The sequence below is a fragment of the Chlorocebus sabaeus genome, chromosome 3, assembly GCF_047675955.1.
Source record: "Chlorocebus sabaeus isolate Y175 chromosome 3, mChlSab1.0.hap1, whole genome shotgun sequence".
NCBI classification, from domain to species: Eukaryota; Metazoa; Chordata; class Mammalia; order Primates; family Cercopithecidae; genus Chlorocebus; species Chlorocebus sabaeus.
The window spans coordinates 26,524,950-26,544,239 of record NC_132906.1 but is presented as its reverse complement, the minus strand read 5'-3'; the positions used below and the strand labels follow the sequence as shown (position 1 = coordinate 26,544,239).

At 40.6% G+C, this 19,290-nt stretch overlaps 1 protein-coding gene and 2 pseudogenes across 2 annotated transcripts in view; 2 read left to right on the top strand and 1 right to left on the bottom strand.

The window, feature by feature from the left end:
• RB1 (RB transcriptional corepressor 1) overlaps nt 1-19,290 on the bottom strand; it is a 175,571-nt gene that overhangs the window by 145,398 nt on the left and 10,883 nt on the right. The window lies entirely within an intron of this gene.
• On the top strand, nt 5,793-7,523 carry LOC119620074 (PEST proteolytic signal-containing nuclear protein pseudogene; annotated as a pseudogene).
• On the top strand, nt 10,508-17,747 carry LOC140711480 (protein phosphatase 1 regulatory subunit 26-like; annotated as a pseudogene).

Sequence of the window (19,290 nt, the reverse complement as noted above, 5' to 3'; positions counted from 1 at the left end):
TGCTAAGATGCCAGAAAATTTCACCTATATAATATGAGCTTACAGTAGTCTAGTGTTAAGGACATTCTTGGATGTGCACAGAAGTAAAAGGCAAGAGTGGCAAAGCCAAGAAGAGGAAAGTAAAAACTGACCTTACCTGTACTCAATCACATTTTTGAAACAACATGTAGGAGTGAACACCATGTGAATCAGTCACCCAGTTACACAATGCCTTTGTGGGTAAGAAAGTTGATTCTATTCCCAGAAAAACATGTACCTGGCAAATTCAGATTTACCTGGCCATTTGCCCAAAAGTTGAGCACCTGGAACTCCCTCCCTTAAGAACTCTTACAGATCATGCAGTATATGGTCAGAAAAATAAAAATAAATTTGAAAAACTCCTATGGAACTCAGTTCATAAACCTATGTAAGCTCTTAACTGAACTGTGACTGACTTGCTTGCTTGCTCATTTGTCCCTATCTCAACTACTAATATGTAAGCATCCTGAAGGCAGAAAAATTGCATCTAATTCACTACTGTACCCCAAGAGCCTTGTAGTGTCCAGCACTAACACTAACATAGTTCTAAAAAGGAAAAAATAAAAATAATTTTTTTAAAAAGCTGTGGCAGTAGCTACAGAGTGACTTTTTCTCTCTCTTTTTTTCTTTTTTTCTCCAATATGCTCAGAGAAACAAGCAGAAACTGAACCACCAAAGTGTAAGTTAAGACTGTTAGTTCCACTATAGTTTCTTCAGCTCCCATTCACACATTGATAGCAAACTGGTAAGTATCAATAAGCGTAACACACACACACACAAAAAGAATGACATTACAGACCTCATTTTCTGAACAGATGATACATAACCTACCTAGAACTAAGTTTCTGGTCAAGCTCTCTGCTTAGATTATTGAGCTCAAAGCCCAAAAATTCTCCATCCAAGAAGGTATAACCATATAGGAAAGAAAACTGCCACCATACTCAAAGGGCTACTAATTGGCTTTTCTGCAAAATAGCTACAAAACTGATGTCTACTAGTCTTGGAAACAAGGTTGAAAACCATTGAGTAAGGAGATTAATTCCTACAACTCAGATCCAATTACATGGATCAACAATATCAACTCCTTTTACCAAATATCACGTGCTGTTTCAAAAAAGGAAATCACCAACAAACAAATGAGGTGATATTTTTTTCCAGCTTTATGGAGGTACAATTGACAAATGAAAAAGTTTATATTTAAGGTGTTCAATGTGATATTTTGATATATCTATACAATAAGAAGTGATTACATCAGTCATTCCATATCCATGGTTTCACTTTCCAGTTTCAGTTTCCCATGGTCAACCATGGTTTGAAAATAGATGAGCAGAGTACCTATTTTGAGAGAAACAGACTAAATTCACATAATTTTTATTACAGTATCTTGTCATAATTGTTCTATTTTCTTAGTCATTGCTACTAATCTCTTACTGTGGCTAATTTACAAATTAAACTTTAATACAGGTATATATGTTCAGGATAGGAAAAAACATAGTATATATAGGGTTCAGTACTATCTGTGGATTCAAGCATCTACTGAGAGTCTTGGAACATCCTCTGAGGATAAGGGGGGACTACTGTACTACAGTTAAGCTAATTAACATATCTATCACTTCGCATAGTCACCATTTTGTCTGTGTGTATGTGGTAAGGATACTTAAGATTTCTCTTAGTGAATTTCAAGAATACAAAACATTATTATTAACTATAATCAACCATGCTGTAAATTAAGTGTCCAGAACTACTACTTTTTTTGTTTTTGTTTTTGAGACAGGGTCTCATGACAGGGTCTCACTCTGTCACCCAGACTGGATTGCTGTGGCACAATAATAGTCACTGCAGCCTCAACCTCCTGGGTGCTCAAGCACTCCTCCTACCTCAGAGTCCCAAATAGCTGGGACTACAAGTACATGTCACCACCTGCAATTTTTTTTTTTAATTTTTGGTAGAGATGGGGATCTCCCCATGTTGCCCAAGTTGGTCTCTAACTCTGGCCTCAAGCAATCCTCCTACCTTGGTCTCCAAACACACTGGGATTATAGGTGTGAGCTGCCACATCTAACCCTTATTCATTTTATAACTGAAAGTTTGTACCCTTTGACAAACATCTCCACATTCTCCCCAGGCCCCCCACCCCTGCTAACCAACTTTTTACTGTTTGTATTTGACTTTTTAAAGATTCTACATGTAAATGAGATCATGCAGTATTTGTCTTTCTGTGTCTGACTAATACATCATAATGTCCTTTGGGTTCATCCATGTTGCAAATGGCAGGATTACCTACCTTTTTTAAGGCTAAATAAAATTCCATTATATATAACAGATAGTCCTTGACTTACAAAGGTTCAATTTGCAATTTTTCAACTTTACAATGGGTTTGTCATGATCTTAATGCAATTTTAACAAGATTTTTTGACTTACAATGGGTTTATCAGTATATAACCCAATCATTAGTTTATCTATTCATCAAATGACAGACACTTAGGTTGTTTCCATATCTTTGCAACTGTGAATAATTCTGCAATGAACATTGGAGTGTAGGTATCTCGTCAACATACTGACTTCATTTCCTGTGGATATATACCAAAAGGTAGGATTGCTGAATCATGTGGCAGTTTGAGTTTTAATTTTTTGAGGAGCTTCCATACTGTTTTCCATAAAAGATGTACCAATTTACATTACCACTAACACTGAACAATAGTTCACTTTTCTCCACATCCTCTCTAACATCTGTTATCTTCCGACTTTTTGAATAATAGCTATGAGTCCTCAGAGTCCTGAGGTGGTGCAGGGTATCACATGGTGAGAGAACTGAGCATGCTAAGATGTTAGCTCGGGATAAAGCCACTGATGCCACTCTCATGAAAACCAATGAATCCATGAATAGATTAATCCATTCATAAAGGCAGAGACCTCAGGACTCAATCACCTCTTAAAGTCCCCATCTTTAATACAACCATATTGGGAATTAAGTTTCAACATGAGTTTTAGAGGGGAAAAACATACAAACTGTAGCAGATGTCTTTTATTTCTTTTTCTTGCCTAATATTTCTGGCTAGATTTCCAGTACTATGTTGAATGCAAGTGGCAAAGTGAGTATCCTTGTCTTGATCCTGATCTTAGAGGAAAAGATTTTAGATTTTCCCCATTGAGTATAATGTTAGCTGTGGGCTTATCAAACATATAACCTTTACAGTGCTGAGGTACATTCCTTTTATACGTAACTTGTGGAGAGTTTTCATCATGAAAGAATGTTAAATTTTGTCAAATTCTTTTTCTGAATCTATTAAGATGATCAATAATTTGTCCTTCATTCTGAAGTGGTATATTATATTTATAGATTTGCATATGTTGAACCATCCTTGCATCCCAAAGATAAATCCCATTTCATCATGATGTATGATCCCTTTAATGTGCTGCTGCTAATATTTTGTTGACGATTTTTGCACATATGTTCATCAGGGATATTGACCTATAATTTTCTTTTCTTGTGCTATCTTTGCCTGACTTTGGTATTAAGGCAATGCTAGCCTTGTTAAATGAGTTTGGAAGTGTTTCCTCCTATTCAAATTTTTTAAAAAGTTTGAGGATTGGTATTCTTCTTCAAATGTCTGGTAGAATTCACTAGTGAAGCCATCAGGTCCTGAGGCTTTTCTCTATTGGTAGATTTTTGATTACTGATTCAGTCTCCTTATTTGTTACTGATCATTCAGGTTTTATATTTCTTCATAATTCAGTATTAGCTGGTAGTATGTGGCAAAAAATATGTCTCCTTTAGGCCATCCAATTTGTTAGTATTTAATTTGTTCACAGTAGTCTCAAGATTCTTTGTATTTCTGTGGTATCAGTCATAATGTCTCCTCTTTCATTCCTGATTTTATTTATTTGAATCTTCTTTTTTTCTTATTCTAGCTAAAAGTTTATCAATTTTGTTTATCTTTTCAAAAAAACAACTCTTCATTTTCTTGCTCTTTTCTATGTTTTTCGAGTCTTTCGTTTATTTCTGCTGTGATCTTTCTTATCCCCTTCCTTCTATTAACTTTGGGCTTATTTATTCTTTTTCTAGCTAGTTCCTAGAGATGTAAAGTTAGGTTACTTATCTGAAGTCCTACTGTTTCCTTCATGTTGGTGTTTATCACTACGAAATCTCCTGTTAGAACTGTTTTGCTGCATTCCACAAATCTTGATGTGCTGTTTCCATTTTCATTTGTATCATATATATATTTTTTTAATTTCCATTTTGATTTCTTATTTGACCACTGGTTGTTCAGGAACATGTTTAATTTTCACATATTTGTGTATTTCCCAGTTTTCCTGTTATTTTTGCTTTCTAGTTTTACGCCATTGTGGTCAGAAAAGATGTTCGATATTATCTCAATCTTCTTAAATATATTAATACTTGTTTTATGGCCTAACATGTGATTGATCCTGGAGAATGTTCCATGTATGCTCAAGTATAAAGGCATTCTTTCCATGATAGTTGTCAAAATTGGTGTTTCTGAAGGACAGTGCTACTATTTCACCATCTTGCTGACATCAGCTGTCTAACCATTCTTATTCTACACCATGCTAAAAATTCTCTTAAACTGAAATTTCCATTTTGGGGAATATGTCCTGAGGAGGTACCAAGACAACAGAGGAAAGAGTGGGTCTTTCCAAAAGAGCAATGAGTTGGCATTGGAATAAGAGAATTCCAAGTTGAAAGAGAACTGAAAGAGATCATTAACCATTAAGTCTCGTGGTCTGGGAGTTTCTAGGGTTCCAAGTCATATAATGATAATCTGGCAAGTTTTCCAATACTTTTAAAAACCTATATGTTTACTTTCAACAAAGCTACAATAACTAAAATAGCAAATACTTTACCTTCGCTAAAATTCAGCACAGTATAGTAATACAATTTACATGATGCTGATAAAAAGCACAGTTGGCAGCTTTGTATATCTTGAATAAAACTAGGGAAAATAATTACTTAATAAACAAAGTTTGGTAGACAGTTTCCAAAACACAGATTCAATGTGGGCGAAAACTGATAATGGGTACCTGATGATTTTCAAGTACACTGTAATTCTGAATCAATCTGTCTTTAAAAATAGTTTTTAGAATTTGATAATGCAATATCAAGATGCATATAAATGAGGTAAATTAAAAAAGGAACATAAATAGGAAAGTTTATTTTATATTATTTGTTTGATAAAATAATTTACTCCAAAACTCTGCTAAATATCTAGGTCTCATAAACTCGATTAAATGTTTATAGTTGAATACATAAGAGACAGAAATAACTACCAATCTGAACATCAATAATTATGACTATCAGGCCTTTAAAATTATAATGTACAAAAATAAGGAAAATTATAATGTATATAAATAAGGAAAAAATACTTCACTGACATTATAGCCATCTATTTCAAGACTACATCTGTTAGATCTAGATTATATTTGTACAGAATGTAGAGATATTTAAAGCACAGGAAAACAATTAGTTTTATTAAATTGAGACTTAAGATATCCTAACTCACCTGGAGCCTATAATAATCTCCACAACGATTTGAATCCTATGAGAGAGGTGTTACAGCAGTGTTTCATGTATCCTTCTTGTATCTACTTCTGACAGAAAGGACAAGAGTTAGGGCTTGACTCTTAACTGTTGGGAGCTGGGGGTGGGGAAAGTTAAAAGAAATGCCTTGTAGCTATTTTCTATATCTAATTATTTATATCCCAACTTGTATTAGAAAGATTTCTAAAATCTTTAAAAAAACAAGGCGACGGGGGAAATGGCTGACTAGAAGGCGGGAGAGAAGCCCGAAAAGTCGCAATGAGCTGGAGCTGCCAGAGTAGTGGAGAGGAAAGTTCCAGTCGCAGCGCTGAGAAGCGATCAGCTGAAGAAGAAGCTGCAGACCTCCAACAAAGCCTGCAAAGATCTCCAGCTTTGGATTTGCCATAGGTAGTCAGACGACAAAGAAAACATCACCCATATCCATCAAACTTGGATCAAGTAACCCTAAAGAAACTATTCCAACTCTTGCTCCAAAAACTCTTTCGGTAGCAGCAGCTTTTAATGAAGATGAAGAGAGTGAACCAGAGGAAAGGCCTCCAGAAGCAAAGATGAGGATGAAGAATATTGGAAGGGATACATCAACATCAGCTGGACTAAACTCCTTCAATAAAGGAAAGCATGGGTTTTCTGATAACCAGAAGCTATGGGAGCGAAATATAAAATCTCATCTTGGAAATGTCCATGACCAAGACAATTAAATAATGTTTTGAAATTGGGGTGTGGGGTAGATATAAAGTTAAAAGCAACAGTTTCGTTTTTTTAAGAATGGTGTAAGACTATCTTTGGAGCCACTTTTTTTTTTTCTTTTTCATCTTTTTGAAAGATTGAGTGGTATACTAATAAATGAGAGTTTGAAATTAGAGGTAATTTATGTTTAATATACAGATTTCAAGCCATTTGCTAATTTGGTAGTTTTGTGTAATTAGTTTCCCAAGTTTACAGGTAATAAAGAAATCAGAAATGGTACCTTTTTAAGAATTGCCTATTTTTTTAGACACAACTATTAGCACATTAAGAGGGAAGCAAAAAGTTATTGTCCATTTAAAACTGCAAGCAGTTACTCTCTTAACTCCCTTATTACCTAAACTTGTCTGGCTCCCAGGAACAGCCTTATAGAGAGAGGAAGTATTGTATTGGGAGGAAAATGTTACTGAACTATTATTCACTGAAAGTAAATTTAGATAAAATTAAAATACAGCTTTTTTCTTTATGGGTATTTGTTTTCTTTCAAGTCATCATAAACTAGGTATTGCATCGCTATCAGTGGATACAGATGCTTAGCTCTTAAAATAATTTTTTATATGTAAACTGTTGAATATTTGAAATAGCCCACTTCACCTTAATGGGTCTTATGTATCTTCATTAGTCTTCAAAGAAAAATCATTTTCTACCAACCTAAATCAGTATTTTGAATGTGCTTCTCTTGTTTTTTGTTTATTAGCTAGGTCCTGTAAGCATTTCCACCAGAACTTGAGGCAAATCATAAGAAAGCTGTTTCTTTTAAAATACAAACCACCACCAAAACTTTAAATGTACACATTGCTTAAGTATTTGGTTGCTTTTCTTTTTTAAAAGGTATAAACACCCCCCCAAAAAAAAAATCAACATTGTATGAAGATGGAAAACAAGAAGATTCACTTTCTGTAACTTTGTCTAAGGATTTAAATTACTAACTTGTGAAATGCAATTTGAATTGAACTTAACTACTGGCTTTCTTACTAGTAAAATTATATGGTTTATTTTAAATGTATACATATTGACCTCTCAAAAAGCACATTTTAGATACTGAAACAGAAGGAAAGAAAATGCATCTTCCAACATTTTTTGGAATCTCACCACACACACTTTGTTAATTTGTGTATTTTTTTTCATATTTTTGTATTGTATATGAACTTTTTTTCTAATGTGACAAACACATCTTTAAAAGCACAGCCACAGACAAAAAAAAAAAAAAAAAAAAAAAAAAACATACAGTATAAAAATTTCCTTGAAAACTCCTACTACAACATTGTATTTGAAGGCAGCTTCAGACTGTTTTATTGATGGTAACTGCTTGCTGAGCTCTTTTAGTCGGTAATAACTCAGAGAAGCAGCCTGTGTATATTCCTAACACTTTGTTCACTAGTATTTAAGTTTAGAATAAGCCCCAGGTAAAACGATGGAAATGTATATAGAACTCTTAGTTCTTATATGATTTAATTATATCAAGATACATGAATTTAACTCACTTTAATGTAGGCAAAATATCCATTTTTGTCCATTTTCCTGTTTGTTAAAATAACATACCTCTTCTCATATTCTTTTCTTGACCCAAATGAAATATGAACCTAAGGTCAAGCTAGGAGAGAGAAACGACTGAGATGAATGTCTTTATGAAAATGCCAATAAATTTGTCAAACTCAAAAACAAACAAAAAAAAGACCAAAAAAATCCAAAATAAGTGAGTAAAGAAAGTCAGCAAATTTTTTTTTTTTTAATCCATTGAGATACGGAGGGAAAAAAAAGAAATTGGGCATTTTTATGGAAGACAGTTTTGGATACTGTTTGCTAAATGCCTACTAAGCACCAAACACTATTCTAACTACTGCAAATATATATCAGTGAACAAACCAAAATTCCTGTTTCCTGGAGCAGAGGGAAAAAGATAGTAACCAGAAAGCAGTATAAATAGGTAAACCATATACTATGCCAGAAAAAGAATAGAGTGCAATGGATAGAGAAGTTCAGGGAGAAGTAGGAGCAGGTTACATTATTAAGCAAAGTGGTCACCACAGGCCTCTTTGGTAAGGTGAGATTTGAGCAGAGACTATTCTATGAGCAAAGACTTCATTCTACGAGCAAATTTAAAATTTTTAAATGTGAATACCTTCTGACCTAGCAGTTCTACTTCTAGGAATCTACACTATAAAAGTACTCTCATTTGTGCATGAAAATGCATATATAAGGATAATTCACCACAACGGTTTGTAGTATCACACATTCAAAAACAAACTAAATGTCTCTCAACAATGAAATTCATAAATAAATTATGATATACCCAAAAATAAAAAATATATCCACTAAAAGGATTAAGCTAAATACAGAGGGAGATGTGCTCTTCAAGATAAATTGCTAAATGAAAAAAGCAAGATATGGAATAATGCAAAACTAGAAATTTTACTAGTTGCCTCTGAAGAGAAGTGGGTGACTTAGGGATAGGAATAAGAGACTTTTTACTGTTTATACTTTTCTTTCTTTTGAATCTTGAACCATGTGAATCTAATGCCTATTCCGAAATTACTGATGATGACTTGTTAAAAGGTGTAGATAAGTAAGACTTCAATTGGGTAAAATTAAAATCCTTGTGTATATGCTAGAGGAAGGAAAAACTGGAGGGACAAAGTAAGCAAAAACTATCAGTGGTCATTTCTATGGCTATAACTAGGAATAGAAAGAGAGAAATGTTTTTCAGAGACATGGATGGACCTGGAGGCCATTATCCTTAGCAAACTAACACAGGAACAGAAAACCAAATGCTGCATGTTCTCACTTATAAGTAGGAGTTAGATAATGAGAACACATGGACACACAGAGGGGAACGACACACACTGGGACCTATCAGAGGGGGGAGGGTGGGAGAGGACACGGATTAGGACAAACAACTAGTAGGTATTAGACTTCATTCCTGGGCAATGAAATAATCTGTACAACAAACCCCCATGATATAAGTTTACCTATGTAACAAAACTGCACATGTACCCCTGAACTTAAAAGTTAAAAAAAAAAAAAAACCCATGCAATGAGATACTACTCAGTAATGAGAATAAATAAATTGTTGATGCATATGCCAACGTGAATGAAGTTCCAAATAATTATGTTAAAACAGTTAAAAAAAAAAAAAAAAAAGTTCAACCACTTGTGACAATGTAAATTAGTAGAGCCACTATAGAAGAATAGTATGGAGGTTCATCAAAAAAATAAGAATAAAACTACCATATGATATAGCAATCCACTACTGGGTATATATCCAACAGAAATAAAATCAGCATATCAAAGAGATATCTGCACTCCCATGTTGAATGCAGCATTTTTCCCAACAGCCAAGACATGGAATTAACCTGAATGCCCGTTAATGGATGCATGAATAAAGAAAATGTGGTACATATAAACAACAGAATGTTATTCAGCCATAAAATAGAATGAAATGCTGTCATTTGGAACCAGAGAACATCATGTTAAGTGAAATAAGCCAGGCACAGAAGGACAAATACCACATGTTCTCACTTATATGCAAGAGCTTAAAAAAAAATTGAACTCATGGAGACAGAGTAGAATGATGATTACCAGAAGCTGTGAAGGGTAGTGGGGATGGGAGGATAAAAGAGGAGCTGGTTAATGGGTACAAAAAGACAGTTATATAGAAGGAACAAGATCTAGTGCTCTATGGAAACACTATATAGTCACCATACAGTGACTATAGTTAACAATAATTTATTGTATATTTCAAAATAACTAAAAGATTAGAATTGGAATGCTCCTAACACAAATAAATGATAAAAGCTTAAAGTGATGGATACTCCAACTACCATGATTTGATCATTACACATTATACGCTTGTATCAAAATATCACATATACCCTGTAAATATGTACACCTATTATGCCTCCATAATAATTAAATATAAAAAATTTTATAGTAAAAAAAGAGAGCAACAGAGACCCACTCTTTATTACTATAAAGTGTGATTTATGTTAAAACAAGTCTATTTATTTACTTATTATTGTGAAAGTAAAATATAGAAAGGTGAAAAAAATGACAAGAAAAATGTTAGTATCCCCCAAAATGCATGCTATCATGAAAGCTGGCAGTTAAAACAGTAACAAACAATTATAAGATTCATAGTATCTATAAGGTTAAATTAAATTAATTAGTTAGCTTCTCAAAAAAATCTTAATGCGTCTTGAATCAAAGATTTCTTTCATGGTTCCTCATGAAGAAGAAAACGCGCTGCAGTAAATAATATTGGCCAAGAATGAAAACTTTTATGAAGTCAAAGCCTTTAAGAACAAGCAATTCTAAAAATAGGCAGTACAATTATATATAAGATATATCTGGCTATTTCATGATGAAAGTTCATGATGATGAACTTTAATAGAGTTATCCAATACACACATTAAGTATAAACATTAGATAGTGAAAAAATAGGGAAAAATTCTTTGATTAAAATTTTTTAGAGAATAGAGAAATTAAGAAAAATCAATAAAACCAGAAAAAAACTTTAAATCACCAACATTGAGAAACTTTTAGTTAGACTAACCAAGACAAAAGAGAGAAGGCTAAAATCAGGAATGAAATAAAAAAATTACTACAAACCTTACAGAAATAAAAAGGATTATAATGGCAATGCCATGAACAATTATTTGCCAATGAACTAGATAACTTAGATGAGGTAGACAAATTCCTAGAAAAATAAACTAAAAAAACCGATTCAAAAAGAAACTGACAAACTGAATAAACCTGTAACAAGTAAAATGACTGAATTAGTAATTTCAAAACTTTCCACAGAGAAAAGTCCAGGCCCAGATGGCATCACTGATGAATTCTACCAAATACTTAAAGAAGAATTAATATCTATTCTTCACAAACTGCCCCATCAAAACAGAAGAGGAGGGAACGCTTCCCAGTTCATTCTGTGAAAGGCCAGTATTATCTTGATACTAAAATCAGACAAAGACATCACAAGGAAAAAAACTAAAGACCAAAATTTCTTATAAATACACATATAGAAATCCTCAAAAAAAAAATGAGCAAACCAAATCTAGCAACATATCAAAAGGATTATACATTGTGACCAAGTGGGACTTATTCCAGAGATGCAGTGTTGGTTTAACACCTGAAAATCAACTAATATACTACACCATTTCACTAAAGAACAAAAACTACATTATTATATCCATAGAAGCAGAAAAATCATTTGACAAAATCCAACACCCTTTCATAACAAAACACTCAACACCCTATGAATAAAAAATTCTTCAGCTGATGAAAGGCATCTACAAAAACCCCACAGCTAACATCTACTTAATGGTGAAAAACTGGATGGTCTCCCATTAAGATCCAGGAAAAGACAACAATGTCCTTCTCATCATTCTATTCAACATTCTATTGGAGATTTTAGACAAAGCAATTAGGCAAGAAAAAGAAATAAAAGGTACCCAGATTTTAAAAAAAGAAGTAAAACTATCTCTATTTGCAAATGACATTATTTTACATATGGAAAATCCTAAGGAATTCACTAAGAAACTATTGAAGCTAATAAACTAGTTCACCAAGTTTTCAGAGTACAAAATCAACATACAAAAATCACCTGTATTTCTATATACAGCTAAGTAATATGGAAACAACCTATGTGTCTGTCAACAGTCAAGTGGATAAACAAAATGTAATATATATAAACAATGGAATATTATTCATTCATAAAAAGAAAGGTGATCCTGTCACTTGCCATAACACAGCCATTACGCTAAATGAAATAAGCAGACACAGAAAGAAAATTATTGCATGATCTCATTTACATGTGGAATCTAAAAATAGGGGGTGTCACCAAAAACAAATGCAACAAAAACAAAACTAAGTAAATGGGACTTAAACTAAAAAGTTTCTGCATAGCAAAAGAAATAATTAACAGAGTAAACACACAACCCACACAATGGGAGAAAAATATTTACAAACTGTACATCCAACAAAGGATCCAGAATCTACAAGAAACTCAAGAAAATCAGCAAGGAGAAAACAAATAATCCCGTTAAAAAGTGGACAAACTAGGTGAATGGATTGGTTTTTTTGTTTTTGCTTTTGCAACACAGTTTCACTCCTGTCGTCCAGGCTGGAGTGCAATGGCGCAATCTTGGCTCACGGCAACCTCCGCCTCCTGGGTTCATGTCATTCTCCTGCCTCAGTCTAGAGAGTAGCTGGGATTACAGGCGCATGCCACCACGCCCAGCTAATTTTTGTATTTTTAGTAGACACAGAGTTTCACCATATTAGCCAGGCTCGTCTCGAACGCCTGACCTCAGGTGATCCACCCGCCTTGGCTCCCGAAAGTGCTAGGATTACAGACGTGAGCCACCGCGCCCGGCCGAACGGACATTTTTCAAAAGAAGATACACAAATGGCCAACAAACACGAAAAATACTCAACATCACCAATCACAAGGGAAATACCAATTAAAACCATAATGAGATACCACCTTATCACAGTCAGAATTAGCCTTATTAAAAAGTCAAAAAAGGGTGCGGGGCCGCGGCAGCGGCGCGCGCGGAGGCGGGGCCCGGGCGGAGGGCCTTGCGCCTCGTCACAGAGCGGGGGGCTGAGGGGGACATGGAGGCCATTATGCTAAATAAGCAGACATGGAAAGAAAATTGTTGCATGATCTCATTTATATGTGGAATATAAAAAAGTGGGTGTCACCAAAAGCAAATGCAACAAAAACAAAACTAAGTAAACGGGCCAGCCCGGGAGACCCTGACCCGCCGCCTCACCGCTGGAGGACGAAAGCGCAGGCAGGGTCCCGGCGGCGCGTGGCACGGGGCCGGGCCGAGTCAAAAGTCTATTTAAAAAGCGGTTAGAGGACGCCTCGGAGTGATAAAGACCTGATCCCTAGGGCGTTTGGGGACACTGGCTGCAGTTTCATCACAGTCGATCTGGACGCAAAGAGAATTTCAAGAGCTTGTTGGTCAGGTCAATAATAAATCTATGCGTGATGTCGTCCTGATCCTGGGTTTATAGTCGTCGTCCTTTTTAAACTGCAAAGAAGCATTTGCAGGCTTTATCTCATGGGCACCGCTTGCCAACCTTTTTTTTAATTTCTATTTTTTATCTTTTATTTTTTTGAGACGGAGTCTCGCTCTGTCACCCAGGCAGGAGAACGGTGGCGCGATCTCGGCTCACTGCAAGCTCCACCTCCCGGCTTCAAGCGATTCTCCAGCCTCAGCCTCACGAGTAGCTGGGACTACAGGCTCACACCACCACGCCGGCTAATTTTTGTATTATTAGTAGAGACGGGGTTTCAGTGTGTTGGCCAGGCTGGTCTCAAACTCCTGACCTCGCCATTCGCCCGCCTCGGCCTCCCAAAGTGCTGTGATTACAGGCGTGAGCCACTGCACCCGGCCGCCAACCTTTTGAGAACATGAAGCTGGCAGAAAAATAAAGCGTCGTCCCTCTGCGCGTCCCTCCCCGTCTGCTAGAACGTTTCTCAGGAATACTCCTCCAGGGATTGCTCCCCAGTCCTAATGGGAGGCCTCTGGCCCACCACGGAGCTTTAGGTTCCCCGGGTGCTTCTCGGAGGCTGCCGAGGGCGTGGAGAACGTGTCGGTGAGCGCACCGGTGCAGCACGCTGCAGCGCAACGGGGCTGCTCGGGGCACCAGCAATGAGCGCGCTGCACTGAGAGGCCACAGGGCAGACGCCAAGCCAGCTACCAAGCCCACCGTGCACAAGGTGTAGCCCGTATTGCCTGCCTGTGGTCTTGTTGCTGACTTTGACCCCACGGGGGAGGAGGAAACTGCAGACTTTGGCCCGTTGGTGCTAGATTAAGACAATGATGATTCCGTGGACCGGACCATTGGGGAAGCCATCCAGGAGTACCTGAAGGCAAAGAGTGGAGCCGCACAGGCAGGGGCTGGCAGGGGCGAATCAGGCGCAGCCCAGCCTTCCAGGTCCGCAGGCAGTGGCAGTAGATGTAAGCCAGAACCATCTCACGGCAGTGCCCCGACTTCCGTGTGTCCCCCTGCAACTTGTACCTGGCTCAGGTGGTGGCCCTGGCAGTCCGGTGAGATCCAGTGAGAACTAGGGTTCCGCCTCCCCCGGCAGCGCGAGCAGCAAACACTCCTTTGAGCAGAGCATTAAGGCGGAAATAGAATAGTTTCTGAATGAGAAGAGACAGCATGCGAACCAAAAATGTGATGGGTCAATAGATAAAAAACCAGACCCAAACGAAAATTCGACCAAGTCACTCTTGAAATCCCACCAAGAGTCAGCCGCAAAGGTGGCGCATCGGCAGGGTCTGATGGGCGCCCATAAGGAGTTCGCCTTTTGCAAACCTCCCGGGTTAGCAAAGGCGAACGTGCAGCCCTGAAGCCTCAAGTCCAAGGTCACGACCAAGCAGAAGAACAAGGGCAGCCCAAAGCCAGCAGCCACCTGCCGCCCTTCAGAAGCACCACAGAATAAAAGCGGGGTCAAGAGGAGCGCCGGTGCCCTGAGAAGGGGAAAGCGAGTCATGAGCTCGGCACAGGCGCCCGAAGCGTCCGACTCCAGCAGCAACGACGGCACTAAGGAGGCCATCCAGGTGTACTAGCTGCAGAAAACACGCAAGGAGGCCAACGGGGACCTGCCCCAGACGGCCCAGCTCCGGGAGGAGAGAGGACGCCTGACCCTTCCGCACTACAGCACAAGCAGCGCCACAAAAAGTGCCTTGCGCGAGACCCACAGAAAAACACCCAGCTAGAGGAAGCCAGTAGCCACCAAGGCCACAGATCCTTGCCCGGGACGCCTGGACGCTGAGCATTCCCTACAAGCTCCCGAAGAAAACCAAAGCTCCGCCTCCAGCGAGCCCGGCTTCCAGGAGCGAGTTTGTAGAACGGTCCTCGTGCCAGGCAGACATGTCCGCTGAACTGATGTGCGCAGAAGCAATCTTGGGCATTTCCAAGACTACCCTGCCAGCCCCGTGTAAGGCAGCAACAGGTCCCTGTCTGCAAGCCCACTATTCTACTCCCCGAACGTGCCTTCCCACTCTGACGGCGACAGTAGCTCCGTGGACAGCGACGACAGCATCAATCAGGAAATCCAGACGTTTTGAACCTCAAGGCACATTCGGGGAGTTTGCTGACCAGAGGTGAGAGCTGCTCGCAGGCTGCTCAGGGCCCACGTTCACCGCCTGGCCCCAATAGCCAGACCAGTGGCCCCAAGGCCCCTCTCTCTAAAACACCGGACCCACCTCTGAGCTGCAAAAGGAAACGTAGAGGCGGCGGCCACGCCGTGAGGCCATCCACGCCCAAGAAAACGCGGGAGGTGGTGAAAGATGGTGGCCAGGATGCCGACCACAGCCAGGTGTGAGCCGAGCCGGGCCATGAGAGGCGGGACCTGCCCGTCCAGGGCAAAGCCAACGAGGTCCTGGGAGGGGAGGGCGCAGCCAGGGGGCCCGGCGACACTCGCATGACGTAGGGCCAGGGTAAGACAGATGAAGCGAGGCGCCTGGACGACAAGGAGAGCTCCGAAGACAAGAGCAGCTCCCTGGACAGTGACGAGGACCTGGACACGGCCATCAGGGACTTAAGGTCCAAGTGAAAGCTCAAGAAGCGGTGCAAGGAGCCCAGGGCTGCGTGCAGGAAGAAGGTCAGGTTCAGCACTGCCCAGACGCACTTCCCGGAGCAGCTGGGCGGGCTCTGGAGAGACTGGAAAGACCGAAGCCCGCCAGTGCTTAATAGCTGACTCTCCAAGTCCACGAGAGACAGCGGCGAGGGCCCAGGGAAGAAACCTCCCAGTATCTGTGGCAGTATGGCAGAGAGGAAGCAGCAGGAGGGCGCCAGGAGCCAGGACACGGCCCCGGCCTTCCGAGTGAGGGGACCCGCCTCTGCCTCCACCTCTGAAGGGAATCCATTCCCCAGGGAATGCCAGGGCCCAGCTCCCAGCCCCGGCTCGCTGTCTCACGACAGCTGTTCAGTGGACAGTGACGATAGCATCGAACTGTAGATTAGTAAGTTTTTGGCGGAAAAGGCCAAGGAGTCTGAGCAGTTCAGAAGTTCAGGCAGAGGGCCCTGCTGCTCTCGGGACTGGGGGCTCATTCAGGCCAGACTTGCTGGGCAGGAAGGAGCCGGCCCCACCGCCTGGCGTGTGCACGCGGAGCCAGAGGGCCAGGGGGTCCTACAGCCAGCAGAAGGGCCGTGAGGTGCAGAGAGCACTGGAGCACAGGGCGCAGACGGCCTGTTCAGCCAGGGCGGGCAGGGGCTCCCCGCTGCTCTGGCCCAAGGGGATCCAGCACCACCGAAGAGCACCAGTGGCAGTGTCTCCGCCAAGGGGCTCTCAGAGAGCAGGAGAAATGTTTACATTCAGAAAGACCAGAGCTCACAAGGGGCCGAGAATGCTGCCAGAAGTGCTTTTGGTCAGCTGCCCAGCAGTGCCACAGCGGGCACCGAGGCAAGAGGTGCTGGGGGGACCTTTCACTTGGGCTGCGGGAGCCGGGGCTTCCTCACCCCCAGCCAGGAACCTGAGAGGGACTCTGGAGCCCAGATCGACGACACCCTGCCCTGGAGCGACTTCACCCTCCGGAGCCTAGGGGCTGCGCTCCGAAGGTAGAGATGCGGAGTAGAGGCGGGGCGTCGGGAGCGGAAAAACCAAGGGTTCCGAGGGCCCCGCCCGGGGCCTGCCCAGCCTACCTCTTGCGGGCTTCTCCTCGTGCTGTCCACCCAGCTCTTCCATTTTGGAAAGGGTGTCTCCCGGGGGTGCAGGCAGGCCGGCCTCTTCAGCCCCCACATGAGGCTGCCTCTGCAGGGCGCGTCCTTCTCGGCCTTCAGGGAGGCCCAGGCCGAGCCCAGCCCTGTCTTTGGAAGCCCACACTTGCTGGCGAAGAAGGAAGGCGGCCCTGGCCAAGCCGGAAGGCACAGACAGGGCTGAGTTTGCCCGACAGGAGGAACTCGGGCTCAGAGGAAAGCATTTTAGACCTGAGGTATTGACGAAGGGTCACCGATAGGGACCCAGGACCAGGACTCCTTGGACGGGGACGCCTTGGGCAGTGACTTCAGCGACACTCCGCGCACGGAGGACAGTGGCAGCAGCTCAGCAGTGAAGGTCTAAGCCCTCGAGTTGTGGGTTCGCGTCCCGGTTTCCGTGCATTTGTGGAAAGGGGCATATCTGTGCGTGTATCCGTGTGTATGTGTGATGGTTCTGTGGTTGCAGGGAGGGGAAACAGAAGTCCCTTATACATAGCCCTGTATAGACGTACACCAACATGAAACAATGCTTTTATTTAACAGATGTGTCCTGGTAAATATGATTTTTGTAGCTATCTGTAAATTTTTTAAAGTGAGGTAAAAAATATTTTTAGAAAATACTGTTGTTCAGTTTTGTAGGGTGTTTCTAACTGCAGTTTTCTGTGTTCTGCATACAAGTCTTAGATTAGAAAACATTTGGTTCTTATCATCGCAGCCAAGTTCACAGACTCTGATGTTTTTTGGTTGTTTGCTGGTGACAATGTCCATCGGTGGCAGCAGTGGTAGCCTGAGGAAGTCCAAGCTACCCTCCCCGGGAATCTCTCAGATGCCCCAAGGTATCTGTCGGGAAGCTCGCGGGACAGCATTTTTTATACAGAGGACATCCCTGCCCCCTTGCCGCCCCCTGGTCCTTGGAGGCCAGAGCACATTTGAAAACTGCAGTCACAGCCGTCCGCTGAAAAACGATTTGAAGCACAATGGCCAGCAAGCACGTGAGGGCTCCCTGTTGCATGTGAAATCCCCCGCGGATGTCAGTATCAGCTGCTCTGCAGCTCAGCCCTGGGCCTGGGTGGATTCATGTCCAATCTTTTTCAATCACCAGATGATTCTAACATCTAAATAAACCCCTTTTTGTATGGAAAATAAAGTAAAAAAAAAACAGATGTTGGTGAGGATGCTGTGAAAAGGGAATGCTTATACACTGTTGGTGGAAATGTAAATTAGCACAACTTCTATGGAAAATAGTATGAGGATTTCTCAAAGAACTAGAAGCAGCAACCATTCGATCCAGCAATCCCACTACTGGGTATCTACCCAAAATAAAAGAAGGCATAATATCAAAAAGAGACCTCCACTTGTTTACTGCAGCATAATTCACAACTGCAAAAGTATGGAATCAACCTAAGTTCCCATCAACTGATTAGTGGATAAAGTGTGGTATATATCTCAACAAACCAGGCATTGAAGGAACATACTTCAAAATAAGAAGAGCCATCTATGACAAATCCACAGCCAACATCATACTTAAGAGGCAAAAGTTGAAAGCATTCCCCTTGAAAGGCAAAACAAAACAAGGATGCTCTCCCACCACTCCTATTCAACATAGTATTGGAAGTCCTAGCCACAGCAATCAGACAAGAGAAGGAAATAAAGAGCATCCAAATAGGAAAAAAGGAAATCAAACTATCCCTGTTTGCAGATGATGATTCTATACCTAGAAAAATCCCATAGTCTCTGCTCAAAAGTTCCCTCAGCTGATAAGCAAAGTTTCAGGATATAAAGTCAATGTACAAAAATCACTAGCATTCCTATGCACCAACAACACCCAAGCTGAGAGCCAAATCAAGAATGCAACCCATTCACAATAGCCACAATAAAGAATAAAATATCTAGGAATACAGCTAACTAGGGAGGTGAAAACTCTCTACAAGAAACACTGCTCAAATAAATCAGAGATGACACGAACAAATAGAAAAACATTCCATGCTCATGGATAAGAAGAATTGATATCATTAAAATGGCCACACTGCCCAAAGCAATTTACAGATTCAAAGCTGTTCCTATCAGACTACCAATGATATTCTTCACAGAATTAGGAAAAAGAAAAAAAAAAAAACAAACTATTTTAAAATTCATATGCAACCAAAAAAGAGCCTGAATGTCCAAGGCAATCCTACACAAAAAGAACAAAGCTAGAGGCATCACATTACCCAATTTCATCCTTTTAAAAGATGTAGTACAAAGGATACGAA